The sequence below is a fragment of the Mytilus trossulus genome, unplaced genomic scaffold (assembly GCF_036588685.1).
Source record: "Mytilus trossulus isolate FHL-02 unplaced genomic scaffold, PNRI_Mtr1.1.1.hap1 h1tg000050l__unscaffolded, whole genome shotgun sequence".
Classification (NCBI taxonomy): Eukaryota; Metazoa; Mollusca; class Bivalvia; order Mytilida; family Mytilidae; genus Mytilus; species Mytilus trossulus.
This window is the reverse complement of record NW_026963292.1, coordinates 4,410,033-4,424,128: the sequence shown is the minus strand read 5'-3', so window position 1 is coordinate 4,424,128 and position 14,096 is coordinate 4,410,033. Positions and strand designations below refer to the sequence as shown.

The 14,096-nt window shown below is 32.1% G+C and overlaps 1 long non-coding RNA gene across 1 annotated transcript; it reads left to right on the top strand.

Moving 5' to 3' along the window:
* The first annotated feature begins 365 nt into the window (after positions 1–365).
* LOC134699293 (uncharacterized) lies at positions 366–8,776 on the top strand. The gene is made up of 4 exons (XR_010103550.1): positions 366–711; positions 2,088–2,168; positions 2,927–3,069; positions 8,314–8,776. It is a non-coding gene; the product is annotated as an uncharacterized LOC134699293 (long non-coding RNA).
* Positions 8,777–14,096: the final 5,320 nt, after the last annotated feature.

Here is a 14,096-nt window from a genome sequence, read left to right as displayed (position 1 = left end):
TTACGTTTTATAACAGTCACACGCTGTCATTTTCCTATTAAAATATGTAAATTTAGACTCAGAATCCCATACTACATTAAGAATTGTCAAATCAAGTAAACGATATTTATCGAGATGGGCGCAAACAATCTTGCCAAGGATTGCTTTGGTGCAGACGTATTATAGAACACATGCGTTATAGACAGATGTTCAGTATTATACATTTTGGTATTTTGCATCGTCAAATAAAGAGCACAAATGAAATCAATACATGTTATGTATTAGTACACATAACTAATTTCCTCCTGTGATTACTGATATTACACGAAAGAACATACAGACAGTCTACGTCTGACAAAACGAAAGCCCTGTTATTAATCTTCATGAATTATTTGTTTCTACGACAAATTGAAAGCAACATGATGCATATATTAAATCTGCTGTTGTTTGGTATTATATCTACCAAATGTGCTCCAGTCCATGACTGCATTGGGGAACAATGTCGGAACATTATATCGGTTCCACTGATCGATGAAATGAAAGCCACTTTAAAAGCTGATTTGGATGTTTCCAAACTGAATAGTGTTTTGCATAATTATATTCTGGGAGAAGTGAAAAAAGCTGTTAAAGTATCTTTCGATGTTCAAATGGAGAGGGCAGTCGAGGACATCAATTGGAATGTTTCAAAGATGATGCAGTCGGATATAAAGACAAAATTTGAAATATTACAAGGTAAATACATATGTATACTACCATATATGAATAACGTAAGAATGAGATATTTAAATGAAAAAAAATCACATTGCTCGTCTGATTCAGCTAAATATGTACCTTTTAGTTTAGATTATAGCTGATTGATTCCCTGTTAAGATATACAAACCAAGTCTCAACAAGTAAATTGAATAAACAAGTGTATATTAACACTTCATCGAAAAACTAACTTCACTATTTTTTGACATTAAAGCATGTGTCTCCTTCATGCAAAGCTCTGGTTCATTGTCAAGATTCAACAACTGTTTTTGGTTTTAGCTATTATATCAACCATTAACATTATTTATTAGATTTTGGTTTTGGGCTCAACGGAATATACATTTTACGAGTGGCAGAAAAAAGCAAAATACAAAAAATACTGAAATACGAGGAAAATTCAAATCTGAAAATCCTTATCAAAAGGCAAATAACAGAAAATGAAAAACACCAAAAGAATAAATAACTGTCATATTTCTGACTTGGTACAAACATTTTCTAATGCAAACAATTGTGGATTGAACCTGGTTTTATAGCCATTTGGACCTCTCACATGTATCAAAGTCACGTCAAACTCCATTATATTACCGACGATGTAAAACCGGGATGCAATCACTTTTTCAAAGACAAAGATTAACACACTGCTTAAATTTACAAAATTGCATACAAGTCTACAAAACATAAGAGAAAGCATAACGTTCCCTATTCAGATGCCCAAGACAAGTGAGAGTATAATATTCCGTATACATCGAATTCAAAATATTATATTCGATAATTAGTAATTGTTGTGGCTTTACTTTCACTTCAAGATCAAAACCCAACAAGACTGTGGTTTCGACAGTTAACACAAATAAGTAGTCATCTGTGAAACATATGTATAACGTCTAAATATTAATGTGGTAATAAACTTTTTTGTAACTGTGAAGTTTAAATGGTTAAATACTGTAAGCCAGCAAATAAACGAACTGTAAGATAACGATTAATTTTTAACAATTTATATTACCATCAAAAACCGCGAAACTCTCAGAACTTGCGGTAATCAATTTTAAGGACTTGCAAATAATCTGCTTACTCTTCCCGAGCACCTTTCTTCACCCCCAGTTTTTGGTAATGTTCTTTAGTCGTCTGTATTGTTTCTCATGTGTACTATTATCTGTCTGCTTTGACTGGAAGAGTTAAGAACCTAGTGACATTGATGTTTGCATGTTTCGTAAAGATGAATTTGAAGAAGAAGAATAATAATCTGTAAACAAATTGATGATATCCCTTTATGTTTCTCTATTCCAAAACAGTCGTTTGCAGATATAAATGATATTTCTACAATGCTGATATCTAACTGTGTGGTTTTTATTCATTTGTAGAAGAAAGCTTTAAGGGCAATACATTTGTTAGATGGGGCCGACAATCATGTGATGGAACGCTGTCGTCATTAGTGTATAAATGTATATGAGAACAATGTATTCATTAAATTATTGAGACATTGTAAGGAAGAAAGATGCATTGAAAATTTTGAATAATAGAAAAACAAGGGAAATTTTTAACACAAATAGGTAATAAATGTAAAGACTGCAATTTGGCCTTCTTGCATGATGAATAAAAAAGGTTTAGTGCGATATTTGTTGGACCACTTTTAGTTATACATGATGGACATAACAAAAAGAGATCAGTAGGGTATATAAAGGATATAAAATATAGTGTGTTATGAGATTTCTCCTGTCAAGACAGTTAGTTTTTAATATTCAACACACTAGAAACACGAAGCTTTCCGAGTTTTTTTTAATATAATTACATGTAACTACTGAGACCTGGAAGATATTATAATACAAGAGCTATAATGGTGCATTATGTTTCTGTAGTGTTTTAATCCTTCTTTTTCAACGACAATTTGCAGAAAATTGTGTTCTTCATTTGTGACGTCCTCAGACATGAACATCTTTTTCAAAACGTCACAAAAAAAATTTCAGAAGAAATCGAAAAAAAACTAGCATCATTTAACTTAATTTCGATCAATCATGAGCTGAAAAAAGACAATTTATATATATAATTACTGGTGATGAGAACTAATTTGTCTTACACTGCTCAAGAATTGTAAAAATTGCACACAAATTTGAGAACGTACTCTTTAGTTTTGTTTTTGTTATTGTGAGTATTGTTCGTGGTTTTTAAGCACATTTCTTAAGAGATGGTATATTTATTTTAGGATATATGGCTGGTCCTACGCATAAGGCGCAAGGAAGTGGATCAAACTATTTGTGTCTAACCAGTGATCCCCAAACAGGGTCTGTCCCTGCAGATTGGCTTTTCAGTCCTGGCCTCTTTATGGTATCGGTTGGGAATTAACAGGTATGAAGCAACAAACCTCTTGTATAACTGAATTACATATACGTTAAGCTTGTTGCAAATAGAACGCCATTATTAAGACAGTTCACCTTTATTTAACAGTATTGATCAAATTGCATTGTTATTTTATATTGTAGTGAATGAACAATACTAGGATATTTTATATCGATATTGAAAGTCACTGTACACAGCGTAATTCGATTTAGAGCCACTAGTTCTGATATCGGCGAGAAGGACAAACAAATTTGCTTACGCAAATTTACAGATATAACGTTGTAAGGCCGATGTGTTGACGAATTATACATATAAAATAAATAAATCTGCCCCACTGCTTGATTGCTATATAGAACAACCGACCGTCATAAGAAAACAAACAATCCTAGAAGATAAGATTAGAGTCGTAAGACATTTTTTATCACTTTTGAATTCTATACTGAGTGCCAATGAAAACGCAACATTTGGTATTTCAAAAATAAAATTTATATTAGAAATGATAATCTTTCAAAATAAATTCACAATTTTAACAATAGATCGATATCAATCAAAAAAAAAATTGTCTTTTTTCGGGCGCAATATGTAAACGAAACATGCAGTGTCGAATCATCAGCTCACAGTCCTAAAAAAAATGTTACAACCCCGTGTTGCAGTGCAATCTCGACAGCGCCGGCAGTGGATCATTCCAGACGTATAATGTGATCACGAGAAATATTATTCCACTTGTCCCGCGAAGCAAACTCAGCCTTACTTTTTGATATCGGTGGTTGTTTTCATCGTTTAAGGTAGCAATACACAGTATGGACAAAAACTTAAAACTGACACTCATTATCTTAAAACACCCTCTTTCCCCTCCTTTCTGACAAATAAGGCTTAATAATTGTGTAATACATATATATATTATAGAAAGAGAATCTTCCATATATTTGATTTATAATGGTCATAATGGTGAAATATAGTCCCATTTGGGTGTAACCATGGCAACAATCTGCATTTCTTTGATACAAAAATATAACAAAAAAAGGTGGATGAACATGTCACAAAAGTCTCCAAAATTTAGTCGAAAGGAAAATTTCAAACAATTACAGTGATACCTTCCTTAAGGTTTATATCTACCAAGTGATCCAAAAAAAAAATCATATGAATTTACTATTCGTTTTTCTATAAAACTGATTTGAAAAGATCGAGCGCAAAATCTTTGTTGATACACACTACAATCATTTATAAACTTATGGACGGATATTTATAGGAAAAAACGGACTGTCAAACAGATAAATGGCATATATAAAACATGCTAGAAATAATCTAAATGTTCATATAAACCCTCTCAATTATATAAAAATCAATTTTATTGTTAAAAAAAAAAATTATATTTAAAAACTCCACCATGGCCATAATGCGAAACTAATAGTGGAGCGGCGAATGTTGAAAAAGTCGCTTAGTTAACGATTTTAAATTACCTAAATACCTCATGGCATTTTAAGGTCTTAAAATGTTTATCGATTATTCAGCTTTAGAAAAATATTTGTCGTCAATATCAAATGTGGTACAAATGACGTTAAAAATAGCCTTTACTGACGTTACCCAACTTGCATCGAATACCCCACTGCGGTAGTCAAATTTCACAACAAACCCGTTCTAAAAAATAATTTTTGAATGAAATTGGTAAATATAGTTATTCGTGAACTTCATACAATGTAAGGGCATTTCCAAATAGTCCTAAATTTAATGCTTAATGCATCTGAAAATGGTTGAAAATAACACTGTAAAAATCATCGTTTTTCATCTAGCATTTTGTGCACGTGCAGTATATGTGTATTTTAAAGGCACAACAGTGAACATGGTGAAGCCGCCGTATTATACTTTAATCGACCCGATTTACTTTTTGAAGTAAATTCCTAATAATATAAATATTTGACTAAATATCAGCTTTTTATCCAGATTTCAAGTCCGAATATTTGTCACAGATTTACCGACATTGTTGTGGTTTCTAGTTATAGTCACACATTCATCGATTTAGCGATGGTCATTTGTAGTCATTTTTAAGCATATTTCTTGTTCATTTTATAATTTCCAAAGCCTTGTGATTAATTTATGTTGTTTGGTATTGTTGTATACTCGTTTTTGTTGAATTGAACTGGGAAAGTGAATTTGATTTTAGGGTTCGTTTGGTTTTCAGGTGTGTTTGATTTGTTTTTTTTATTCAATCACATGGACAATTTAACAATCTCGTTAAAACTGGTACGCTAGATGCCAAAAAAAAGGAAAGTGGAAGTTTGTGTTGACAAATGCATTATCTGCGATTCTGTTGTTGATGAAATATTAATAACATCAGCAGAATCTAGAAGAAAAAGTCTGATTACTGCTGCAGCAAAGAGACGTGATGATTTGTTCAGTTATTTGAACGAATTCTGCAATGAAACAGCAAGTGAATTACCCGTATTTAGGTATCAAAGGTTATGTTATAAAAGCTACACAAGTAAGCAGAATTTAAAATCAGTATCAGCTGAAAAGGAATCACCAGATATAGGTTCCGATTTATCTATAATGAATTGTTTGGTGCCTAAAAAAAATGATCACAATACATAAAAGTGTATTATTTGCAAAAAAAAAATCTCATAAAAGGGTGAAAACATAAAATACAATTTCATCTGCTGAAAGGTTAGTCAATCTTATAGATGCTGCTTTTAGAGCATGTGACGATGAAATGATTAATCGAATATAGCAAGATAATTTTCTCAATAATGCAGTGTATCACGCAGCATGTCTGACCACAAACTTGTCATATAGACCAAAATCCATGCACTGATCAATCTGCGTACGATTTGGCATTTAGCATAGTTTAAATTATAGACAGAGACCTTATTCTTGACAAAAAGTCTCTTGTTTTATCATCACTTTTGACAAGGTTTCAGTCATTTTTACCAGATAAAATAAGTAAGACATACTGTAATTCCTCTAAACATAAGGCTAAACTTGAGAGGTACTACAGGGATGCCATTGCCTATTTTGCTCAACAAGGACAATATAAATCTAGCATTGTATTTGCTAGCGATATTACCATTGGAGAAATTGTTAAGACAGCGAATAACATCAAAGCATAATTAAAAATGGTTGAGATAAAAGCCGACTTAAGTACATGTAGCTCCACCAAAACCAACGTACAAATCGGTATGCAAGTACTTTATGAAGCAGCCTCAGTTCTATGACAAAAAATGGAAAATGTTTATATATCTAGGGATAATTATCGTGCAAATAACCAAGTACAAATGCATATCATTGGAAATATCAGAAGAAATGTTGTCAACCTGTTTGATAAGTTTTGTTACTGGTCTCTTGAAAAAGTCTTTTGAAACATTTTCTTCAGTATCAATGAATATTTCGCATGACATTCGGAGAAAATGTGCTACTCTCGCAGAGTGCCTGGTGTCAAATTGTAATAACATAATTACTCAATTTAAAGTCTTATCATGCCGGTCGTTCATGCTCTGGGTGGTTGTGACTTCACTTCAAGTTTTTTTTGGAATCGGTTAAAAGTCGGTATTTAACCTCTTTAGGACAAAACCAAAACGTTTCGGTAATCTTGTAGCATTAGGTCACCTTATGGCCATGATGGCCTTCAACAATGAGCAAAGCCCAAATGGCCATACCGCAGTCAGCTATAAAAGGCCCCGATTAGACATTGTAAAACAATTCAAATGAAAAGCTTTCGGCATGTGAATTCGTATTTAAGAATCACGTACTACGTACAATGTTCCAAAGCAAAGTTTGGTTGTCGGCAAATCTAGCCAACCGAAGTAATGGCTCCCCATGTGCCTTTGTTGGAAAACTGCACAACATGACAAGTTAGAGCCAGTTTTCTTTGAGGGACAAATGGCATCGGACGTTCTACAAGATATAATTAGTTCATGTAAGGGGGAAAACATACTAGGCAGCACGTGTTTGCAAGGAGCAGGGTCTTCCTTGCACTGATTTATGTTTTTGTCAAAATGTAGGTAGTTGTAATGAAATATCATGAAAATAGTTCTTGTAATATTTGGTAACTTTATTTTAATTTGCTCCATGTTGTGACGTTTCATTTGGTATGAAAATAAACTCATCATAGATACCATAACGGTCATGTCTCAATTTTAGGAATTTTTTCTACAACACGCTTGCACTAATTGAGTAACATATCAAACTCCAATAACTATATTATATAAAAAGGTATCTTGTATTGAGATAGTTTGAATTCATTTTCAGAAAAGTCAGTATCACGTCGAATCCTTGAAAACTGAAAGGATTTTTTTCATGGCTGATTATTTGATTTGATTTATTAACTATGCATTTCAGATACTCTTTGAAAACTTTTTAACTATTAAAGTATTCAAGAAATGCTATTTGTCGATGTCAATTATCAATGTTTATATGTTCCTATTTTCCATTAGGCATTAAAATTTGTATGTGCCATGGACTACCTTCAAAAAAGTTAAATCAAACGTTGTTCTGACGTCATGTGCAAATATGAAAAAGATTTTGTATGAACTAACGTTTTTCTACATAATAATACTCGTATAAGTTATTGAATAGATTATTAATTTTGAAAACTATCAATGGTATTGTGTCTCTAGATGAAAGTAGGATTTTTTTAAGTGATGACCTTTGACCTTGATTTTCGATATTATTGTACCAGATTTGATATTGACGACACATATTTTCAAAAAGTACAGGATTTCAGCTTTCCAATGAGCTATTAAAATCCCATGAGGTATTTAGGTAATTTAAATTTCTAAAATTGTCCTCTCCGCCGCTCCACTATAAACTTCTAACTGTGTATTGCTATATAAACCATGTCAAATCTGAAAAGTCATTTTCAACTAATTACACAAAGTCTTACATCATTTGAAAACAATTTCTTTTTGTCACTCGATAAAATTAAAATATATTCATGGTAATTTGCTCTTGTCATTTTTGTCATTCTCTGTCAAAATCGATTGACCTATAATATTGTTATAGTATTAAAATCGATGTCAAATAAACAAAACTTGCAGTGATTTACCTCCTACACACTTACCTTATTTGACTTATTTTTTTTATCCTATATTGATCTTTTGATATCTTCCCTAAGTTTATAAAAACTTTGTATCGCCTATATCATGAAGACTGGGTGAGACTCCTTTGTCAACAAATAACTTGGTTTCTTCTTTGACGTTTAACATTCATGCTCAATATTGTAATTAAGAGCCGCTCATTAAGATTGCTAAATTTTTTAAGGTACTGACAGAAGTAAAAGTTTAGACCACATCGATGACAAAGATGTCCCATGTGCTGTTTGTTTAACAAAAGGCAAAACAACATTGATGATCCCTGGTAGCATATCATGTTCTGCAGAATGGACAAAGGAATATGCAGGGTTTCTGGTGTCGTCGAGGAACGAGAAAGGCGCTGTAACAACAGAGTATGTGTGTGCAGATGAAGATCCGGAATTTTACGGATCACATAATTATAATCACGGACTCATTCATTTTGTAGAAGTTAAATGTGGAAGCATACCATGCACTAAGTATGGAGACAAAACAAAATTAAGCTGTGTTGTGTGCAGTAAATAGTCAACTATCCCGTATTTGAATGATGTCAATAACATTTGATTGCTGTTTAAAGATGATTGCCGAACTTGTTTTTCAGCTTTGTCAGATAAACATATTTTTTGGGTTTTATCCATGTAGTGTCATTACAAATGTTGCCTGTTAATCCTTATCTTTTATTCGTTAATTTAAGTAATATAAATTAAAAGATCAGTTTTAAAGTCTTATAAAAACGTTTGGTTTTTTTCTTCATTATTTTGTAAAAGATAAAAATATCAACGACAGCCACTTATCATAAGCATCACCCTTTCAAGTCAAACAACGTGTTAGACCGTGAATGTTTGTTTGTGAGTTTCTTGGATCAGGTTTCTTATAATAAATATTGGTCTAGTTGCAAGATTGCGATAGTCAAAATGTGGCACAACGATATCCCGGATGATGTTATCGCGATATTGTAATCCGTCATGTCCTATCCAGAACATAAAGGTCAATTTTGCGGTCGAATAAAAAGCATGACCAAATTGTCAAACACCTACCACCAAACGCTGTATATCCAATAATGTGCCGTTTCCCGTATGCTGTATTCTAAGGACGCAATACGCACATGCGCTCATCAATATGAAGTTTGAGGAATATTGTCTCAAAGTCCTATTGCGGTTACCAGGTAACAACTTATGTCGACCTTGAGGGTGCAAACGAGTCACCAGTGGTATTTTGACTAGACTACGGACACAAACATTGGCACAACGAGTCTGCGGTTAACAGTTACATTTCATCGCATGAAACTTTCAAGGAAAACACTTGTATGTAGCTTTATAAAACCTGTTTAAGGTACCTAGGAAAAGAATTTATACCTGAATTATTACCTGTCGAATAAAAATAGGTTTAAAAAGATATGTAAACAAAGCAGTCTCAAATTTAATTTTAAAACAAAAATAAGAAGCAAGAAATTGAGGTGTTGCTTAACTTTTCGCGGGGTGTGTATGACGAAAAAAGTAACAACGTGTTTGAAACATGCTCACACAACACGTGTTTCAGTATGTCAGAAGCCTTTGCCGATTTATCAAGATCAGAACACACACCTGTTTTGCAGATGAAAATGAAACATTACATCAATTAATGTTCTATCATGGAACAGCAGGCCATTACAGGTGAACAGATAGATTCATTAAAATGGTTGGATCAGACAACACCATTGATAAAACAAAAAACGAAGATACCGAAATATACCACAAAAAACTTACGATAGAGCAACACGGATGCCATCATAAACCAATCACAAATGCTGTATAAATCAGTTTGTGCTCTACAAATTTTAACCGCCGTCTAGGTGTCATTTTTGTTAATTAGTTGTTATTTCATATCAAATTTCCCTCCGACACATTGACATAGAAGGTAAACAACTGTAACTACCAAATGACCTACCACAATGAGCAATCCTATACTCCAAACTGAATTGGGATTTGATTCAAAATGATTCATGTTAATTTTTCATTTTTTTTTATTGACAATTTTATGGACTCGGTGTATCGCAAAACTTTGACTCCTTGCCGCATCATACATGTGTCAGATAGGCGAGTGACATTCAGACCTTGATGTTTAATGCACATATCTAACACACAGCTATATTATATATCATCGAACGGAAAACATGTGTAGAATCCATTTTTCCCGGTCGTTAAAGTGAAATATGGTGCATTTTTTTTTAATTGGGGTCAAAGGTAATTCATAACAATTGAAAGAATAACACTTTTGTAGTCTTATTGTCTTGTTTTAACCAGCTTGTACTAAAAATAATTTAAATTTTACTTTACACGATACTATGATAACGTCTCTATGATTTTTAGTTGCATATCGTTCCTGGTTTGGCGATAATTTACGTCATTTTGACGTTTTCACTCTGCTGTATGTAAAACGGTACTTTCTATAAAAACAACGTATAGAAACAAATATTTGAACTTAAATGTGTTAATATTTACTATAATTGATGGTGTGCCATGCAAAATGAAAAAAAATATGATGAAATATTTGTAAGTTGGACGAGTAAAAGGAAGAGAAAACAACGCAATAAAGAGAGTACAAATTAGACACCTTTTTCACATCAACAGCATACAAATCGTGTCAAGATCGGAAATCACTATCGTACATGTTTAATACAACCACAAGCAAATTTAAAGAGGATACATGAATCACATGTTAAGGCTGTCTTTCCGTCAGTCCCCACTTGTTTGTGGCCCGTGTCGAATTATATCAGGTAACTTATACATGTATACAGATATACAGTTCATCAAAAAAGCATCATCAAATGATTTCAAATATAAATGCATTGCCTTGAACTATAGAACTGATGTTAAACACATTTAGTTCAGAGATGTATTATGGGATGGCACGTGGTTCTTCATAAATTAAATCAGTTCATTTTAAAATTGACATTGACATTTGAGCCGTCAAGTTTTCAAACATTGTATGATTCCTTCTTGTCTGGTTTGTGTCCGGTTCATATCTTTTGAACTGTTGAACCTGGGTTTTCCAAACTAAGTATATGAATATACATCATATGATAGGGGATGGTCATAAAACTAAAATCAGGTCACTGTGATATTGATCCAATCATAATCGAATCCTCGTAAGATACGGTGTGAAATTGACCCCAGATGCAAAATAAGAATGCGGTGATTCACAAATAGAGTTAGGTTCAACGGTGACCGTTATTTTGACATTTGGGATAATATAAGCTACAAACACTTTAATTTCTTAACGTATTTTTTTTTTATTACGACTGCATTTTTGTTCACTCACATGTGTGCAGTCAAAAGGTTTGCAGTTTAAAATGCGAGGTTTGATTTCTTACCAGTATTCAAAACTTAGATATATATATAGATATTTATCAACTAATATGAAGGTGAAATTTGCGGGATTTATTTCGACTAAACCTATATATAGTGTTTTTCTTGTCATTCTGGAGGAGTTTCTGTGAATAATCTTTAAAATTCTCTTTAAAAATATATACTAGTACTTTTAGTTGCAAAACTAAAACGTGTATTGATCAATTAAGAAAGAAGTATTGTTCAATAGCTAATCATAATATCTGCCTTTTGCAAGTGCAAAGTGACTCATATTGGTTTTCTACCAAGACTTAAAAAAACGTTGACATCTCAGCTTTTATGGCCCTTTGATATTTTTTAATACTTTACGCAATATTTGTACAAAAAAAAACCTTCATGGTTATTCATACTCTTTTTCAAAGCGTCCGTTAACTTGAGGGAAAAAAACAGAGAAAGCGATTTAGGAAATTTGATTGAAAAGGGGGAGTGTGTATAAGTGTATTAATCCAGAATAATATAGTGATAACAATATTTATTAAACAAGTAATGAACTTTTGAATAATACGAACATCATTAATTTGGGTTTCAAGCCTAAAATATCCAAAAAATGAAGAAAAATATGAAAACTGGCACCATTTTGATAAAAAAAATCCCAAAATGTTACAAAAATCTTTTTTTACGCAAAAATTTCTTCTTTCATTTTTTAAAAGTATTTTTTGACACATTGACATGTTAAACGTACATAATTTTTGCATTGTGACAACAGAAAATAAAGCTACATGTTTATTTTTCACGCTTCAACACTGTTGGTCATTTTTCAGTTTTTAATTATTTCTCGGTTTTTAAAATTCATTTTTTACAAAAATTGCACCGTACGAATTTTTTACGACCGACCAAAAAAGGTTCAGATATAATACAATAACATATAAAAAAAAAAGATCAGCTTTGTGTATGTTGGGTGCATTAAAGTCACTAACTAAGAGTCTTTTCTGAAAATGTCACTCGCTTAAGATAAACATTGCAGTAAAAATATGTACGATATAAATAGAAACAATCCAACGTAACACAGGTAAATTACGCATTATCTACCTTGTCTACAGTTTACTCTCATTAAAACATAACATCGGATAAGCGATAGTCGGATGGAAATTTACGTACTCTACATGTCCTCTAGTGATTGCACAAATTTTTCAATCACATTAAAGTTTACTATAGCATCTTTCCAGATCTAAATCTTAATCATTTGCTAATGTTTGTTTGATATATTAACTATGTCAGTTAATTCAGAAATAGTTGTGTGCTTTAATTTCATTTTTTCATTTTTTGACGAATGAATTTTCAGCATTACTAAATTTACCAAATTTATTATATTATGCTCAGTACTTAGAGGCATTATGGGCTATGCATTGAGGTATCTGTCTTTGATGTTAATCCGCACTGGGTAAGCATCTTCGAAGCATATTATTAATACGGCAACTCCATTCTAACGTTTTTCATCGCCATTATAAGACCACTGTTTCTTAAAAATTTAAATGTCATCTTTATTTCTAAATATAGTTTTTGATTGATTATTTTATTCACCAAGTATAATCTTAAGGTGTATTTAAAACCTTTCGAAAGACCTAGACTGTATTTTATTTCCTGGTTGTTCGACCTTCGTGCGGCGAGTTGTAACTTGTGTAAGTATTCATGTCAATTTCGTCTCCGATTTCGTTTTCAATGCTTCATTAAAAAAGAATAACATTTATACTATTAGCAACATTTTGAATATACAGTATACATAATTATAGACGTCACAGAGTGATACTACCGTTCCTGAATTGTCATGCTTTTTGTGAAGTACATAAACATGGTCAAGATTTAAGTGGGCTCGGAAAACATTAATTACATCAAACATTAAGGAAAAGATAAACACACACAGATTTGTTAACTACATTTATAATGAAAGAAATGATATTAGATATAAAATATAGCCAATCATATGTTCGTTGATCCTTCTGAATCTTGATAATCATACGTATTTGCCTTACCTATCAAGGTGTTAGGCACTTTATATCTACAGTCTGTTTCTACACATTTTGGCTTTTGTTATTGTTGTAGTTGAGTGCTTTGGTTGATATGTTGTTTTCCAATTATAAATGATGTTACCCTCGGTTTTAGTTTGTTACTTGGATTTTGTTTTGTTAAATCTAAAAAAAAACTATTGAACTGCGGTATACTACTGTTGCCTTTATTTGTTAAAACCACACTTACTGTAAGATAAAATTTTATCGAAAAGTTATTTTTGGTTTTATTGTTTGGAGGCAGTCAATCAAATGTATACTAATAATGATATAAAATGAAAAAGAAAGTCAGGGACAATTGGATGGGTTAGAACAAATTTCACTGTTTTATTATGAATCACTTGATCGAAGATCAATCTGTCAATCCTTTAAATATTTTTTGAAAAAATTCTCAAAAAGTAGCAACAAAAAGTTATTCTCTTAATTATCTACATTACGGTATATTATTGCTTGTCTTGGTTGTTTTCTTTTTCTTTTGCATAGTCCCAATTGTTGTATTAAAATATCGCTATTTTGCCAACCTCCAAGGTCAAACAATGAGCTATTGAAAAGACAAAATCGACGATGTTCGCCTAATCTTTTTA